Source organism: Hypanus sabinus, chromosome 3 (genome assembly GCF_030144855.1).
Source record: "Hypanus sabinus isolate sHypSab1 chromosome 3, sHypSab1.hap1, whole genome shotgun sequence".
In the NCBI taxonomy this organism is placed as follows: domain Eukaryota; kingdom Metazoa; phylum Chordata; class Chondrichthyes; order Myliobatiformes; family Dasyatidae; genus Hypanus; species Hypanus sabinus.
In genome coordinates, this window is record NC_082708.1 from 47,508,488 (window position 1) to 47,513,948 (window position 5,461).

The 5,461-nt window shown below is 39.7% G+C and overlaps 1 pseudogene; it reads left to right on the plus strand.

Annotated features, from left to right (window-relative positions):
* Window positions 1–410: 410 nt before the first annotated feature.
* On the plus strand, window positions 411–1,356 carry LOC132390755 (sin3 histone deacetylase corepressor complex component SDS3-like; annotated as a pseudogene).
* Window positions 1,357–5,461: the final 4,105 nt, after the last annotated feature.

Sequence of the window (5,461 nt, forward strand, 5' to 3'; positions counted from 1 at the left end):
GATGAAAACAACTCAGATGAAAGTGAATTGTCTTGTCTGCAACTTCACAGTATGAAAGAGACAGATGATCAAAGAGTAATATGGATCACTCCACAAGTGGCAGGTGTGAGACAAAATGAAGTTCGATATAGGCTCAGCTTTAACAGTGATCTCTGGACACACCTATAAATGACTGGTTTTGCACGTACCTCTGAAATGAACTAAACTACTGCTAAGGACAGAAAATACATCCTGAAGACAATATTAAAGTGACAGTGACCCACGGAGGTAAAACACAGCAACTGAACCTCTATATACTGAAAAATGGAGGAACACTGTTGCTGGGATGTGAATGACTCAGGAGAATTCAGTTAGATTGGCACACCATCAAGGCACTAGATGTGTCAACAAAGGAGCGCAGCTCGGCAGTGATGTCCACAGCTCTGCTCTCACCCATAGTCGACTATTACTATGATGAGAAGGAGCTAGACAGCGTTGACGATGAGGACGAACCCAATATCCATGGCAGTGACTCGGATGAAGATACAGAGGATGCAAGGGAGACAGATATTGCCAATAAGCAGGATGATGAAGACCACCTGGAAGTAAAAGAGTGGATGTACCAGGAGAAGTTGACATCTCTCAAAAGACAGCTACAGCAGTTACAGGAAGGCACTTTGCAGGAGTATCAGAAAAGGATGAAGAAACTAGATCAACAATACAAGGAAAGAATATGAAATGCAGAGCTTTTTCTGCAACTGGAGACCAAACAAGTGGAAAGGAATTATATTAAAGGGAAGAAAGCAGCAGTGAAGGAATTTGAAGATAAAAAAATTGAGTTAGAAGAAAAGAAAAAGATGATTGAGAATGAGAGGCTAACAATGGAACTCACAGGAGATTCTATGGAGGTAAAGCCAATAATGACTAGGAAACGTAAGGAGAAGACCTAATGACCCTGTTCCAATTACAGACAAAAGACGAAAACCTGCACCTGCACAGTTAAATTACTTACTTAGTTCATTAACAGATGAACAGATAATGGAAAATCTACGAACTCTCAATAAGCTTAAATCTCTGAAAAGACCAGCATCTCCGTCTTCTCCTGAGCATCTTCCCAGCACTCCTGCTGAATCTCCAGCACAAAGATATGAAGCACAAATAGAGGATGGAAAATTATATTACTATAAGTGATGGTATCGTGAAGGTCAGGCTATCTATTTGGAATCTAAGGAGAATACGAAGATTGGCTGTGTAATTAGCTCAGCTGGAACAAATGATATATGAGAAAGGAAGACAAGTGATAGCACAAAGATGCGTATAGATCTAGGACAGCTACAGAGAGGAGTCTTCATTATATGGAGACAATCTGCTGCCTAGTACTCTTAGCAATTTAGAGGCACACATCTTTTAAACTCCCTATGCTCAGAGGTCAACTTTTCATGACTTTTATATGGATATCTGTATTAAAACAAACAAGTTATTGACAGGTGTTACCTGGAGAGGCAGAGAAGACCCCCAGAGACTTCAGTTATAAATGGGTCTTAGACCAAAAGTAAAAAAAAAAGTTGTTATAATTTGCTATTATTAAGTTACTAAGTAAACAAATAGTAGGCATTTGTATACTAAGGATAAACATATTTGTTTAGCATAGTGCCCCAGTAAAAAAAAAGTTTATACACTATTAAAATAAAAGGGGAGGAGTGTACCCTATGGCCTACAGTATAATAAGGGACTACTTTATGTTTTAATAACACATCATTGAATGTAAATTTACTGCCAGTAAAGAACCAGGAAACTTGGCTCCTGTCACTAGCGATTTTATTAATAGCATTGTTGTGTAACCAGGCCATATATGCAACAATAATCATAAGCAGAACCCTAACCCTAAAGCCCTTAATTGTTGTTTCTCATATGTTGACCAAGAAATCACCCAGCTGGCCTGTCTGTCACTGAATATTTTTAGGACGTGATTCTCATTTTTTGCATTGTTAATGTGGCAGTCTGCAAGCACTGTCTGCTCTGTGAAAGCTGGATCTATTAGGTTGGAGACTCCGTTACCACATTCAGCTGTTTCTTATATCCCTTTTGTCTATTCTTGTGAGGTCCACTCACATATAAATGTGTAAGGAAATGGTAACCAATTGTAAAGAGGCTTTCTATATTATTGACTTGCTCAGTTTTCTCATCCAATTATGTTCAGAAAATAGAGCAGAGTTTAATTAGGCCATGGACGATCTAAGTTAATTTGATTAAGTAACAACTGATAATAAGGGCAGCACAGAAATGGTATGTTATCCTGTGGCAGAGCATTGTGGAGTGAGCTGGTCCATTAACCAAACTAATAAGGCCATTATCAAATGATAAGAGACAAATGAATGTAAAGCTTTTGAGTTTGCATTGAAAAAGTCAATAATGAAAGAAGATGATGGAAAAGTTCTCAAAGGTAGGTTAGTGAACTTGTGGCACAGAGGCATATGATTTAGTGGCCATTACAGAAACCTGTTTGCAAGGTGGAGATGACTGGGAATTAAATATTTAAGGGTATCAGGTAATATGGAAAGATAGGCAGGAAGGCAGAGGAGGTGGGGTGGCGCTCTTAATTAGGGATGAGATCAGGGTGATTGTGAGAGACGATATAGGATCTGCGGAGAAGAATGTTGAGTCCATCTGAATAGAGATTAAGAATAGTAAAGGGAAAAAAATCACTGGTTGGTGTTGTCTATAGGCCACCTAATAAAAATATAGCAGTGGCAGAGGTGATTAACCAAGAAATAATTGAGGCTTGTAAGAACGGAATGGCAGTTGTCATGGGGGATTTTAATTTCCACATAGATTGGGTGAATCAGGTTGGTCAAGGAAGTCTTGAGGAGCACTTCATAGGATGAATCTGTGACGGCTTTCTTGAGTGGCATGTTAGTGAAACTACAAGGGAAAATACTGTCTTAGATCTAGTCCTGTGCAATGAAACAGGTAAGATTAACGGTCTTGTAGTCAGGGATCCTCTTGGAAAGAGTGATCATAGTATGATTGAATTTCGCATTCAGATGGAGGATGAAATAGTTAGATCTAAAACTAGTGTATTATGCCTGAACAAGGGAGACTACAACAGGATGAGGGAGGAGTTGGCTAATGTGGATTGGGAGCACAGGCTGTTTGGTAGGACAGTTGAGGAAGAGTGGAATACTTCCAAAGAGGTTTTTCACAGTGCTCAACTAAAGTATATTCCAGTCAAAAGTAAGGACAGTAAGTGTGGGGAGAGCCAGCCTTGGATAACTAAGGAAATAAAAGATAGTATCAAATTAAAAGCTCGTGTACAAAGTCGCAAAGCGTAGTGGGAGACTAGAGGATTGGGAAAACTTTAAAAAGCAACAGAGAACAACTGAACAAGAAATAAGGAAAGGGATGATAGAGTATGAAAGTAAATTAGCACAAAATATAAAAACAGATGGCAAAAGTTTTTATAAATATATAAAGCAGAAGAGGGTGGCTAAAGTCAACATAGATCCCTTGGAAGATGATAAAGGGAAATTGATATTGGGTGATAAGGAAATGGCTGAGGCATTGAACAACTATTTTGTGTCAGTGTTCACGGTGGAGGACACGTCTAATATGCCAAAGAAGGATGTTATGGACAAAATGAGAGGTGAGGACCTCGATAAAATCACTGTCACTAAAGAGATAGTGATGTGCAAACTAGAGGGCCTGAAGGTAAATAAGTCCCCTGGTCCTGATGGGTTGCATCCCAGGGTACTGAAGGAATTGCTGGAGGTTATAGTAGAGGCGTTGGTGATCATTTATTGAAACTCTCTCAACTCTGGGCAGGTCCTGGCAGATTGGAAGACAGCAAATTTCACACTACTTTTTAAAAAAGGATGTAGGTAAAAGACGGGCAACTATAGGCCAGTTAGCTTAACATCTGAGGTCAGGAAAATGCTTGAAGCTGTCGTTAAGGACGAAATAGTGAAGCACTTAGTAAGGAGTGGTTCCATTAGACAGATGTAGCATGGATTCAGAAAGGGCAGGTCTTGTTTGACATACTTACTGGATTCCATCCGCCACTTCTTTGTCCATTCTCCTAATTTGCCTAAGTCCTTTTGCAGCCTTTCTGCTTCCTCAACACTACCTCCCCCTCCACCTATCTTCATATTGTCTGCAAACTGAGCTCCTATTTCTTATGTTCTAATGTCCTTATATTCCAGTCCTCTTGAAATGAATGCTAACATTGCATTTGCCTTGCTCATAATTGACTCAACCTGCAAATTAACCTTCAAGAAATCCTACACAAGGACTCCGTCCCTTTGCACCTTATATTTTTGAATTTTCTCTCCATTTTGAAAAAAGTCTGTTTTTATTTCTTCTACCAAAGTGCATGACCATATACTTCCTGACACTGTATTCCATCTGCCACTTCTTTGTCCATTCTCCTAATTTGTCTAAGTCCTTCTGCAGCCTTTCTGCTTCCTCAACACTACCTCCCCCTCCACCTGTCTCCATATTGTCTGCAAACTGAGCCACAAAGATGTCAATTCCATTAACCAATTCATTGACATGTAACATAAAAAGAAGTGGTTCCAACACAGGCCTCTTTGGAACGCCACTAGTCACCAGCAGCCATCCGCAATAGGTTCCCTTTATTCCCACTCTTTGCTTCCTGCCAATCAGCCAATGCTCTGTGCATGCTAGTATCTTTCCTGTAATACCATGGACTCATAACCTGTTAAGCAGCATCATGTGTGGCACCTTGTCAAGGCCTTCTGAAAACCCAAATATACAACATCCAACAATTCTCCTTTGTCTATCCTGCTTGTTATTTCTTCAAAGAATTTTAACAGATTTGTCAGGCTAGATTTTCCTTTGAGGAAACCATGCTGACTACAGCCTATTTTATCATGTGCCTCCATGTACCCCGAAACCACAACCTTAACAATCAACTCCAATATGTTGCTGGCCACTGAGGTCAGACTAACTGGCTATAATTTCCTTCCTTTTGCCTCTCTTTCTTCTCAAAGAGTGGAGTGACTTTTGCAATTTTCCAGTCCTCTGTAACCATGCTGGAATCTATTGATTCTTGAAAGATTATTTCCAATGCTTCCACAATCTCTTCAGTAACCTCTTTTTTTAACCGTGGGGTGTAGACCACCTAATCCAGCTGATTTATCTACCTTCAGTTTTCCAAGCACCTTCTCCTTAGTAATAGCAACTTCAATCACTATTGCCACCTGACACTCTCAAACCTCTGGCAAACTGCTAGTGTCTTCCACAGTGAAAACTGGTGCAAAATACTTATTCAGTTCATCCGCCATTTCCTTGACCCCATTACTACCTCTCCAATGTCATTTTCCAGTGGTCCAATATCTACTCTGTCTTCTCATTTATATATATCTGAAGGAGTGTTTGGTATCCTCCTTAACATTATTGGCTAACTGACCTTTGTATTTCATCCTTTCTCTCTTTATGACTTTTTTTAGTTGCCTTCTGTTGG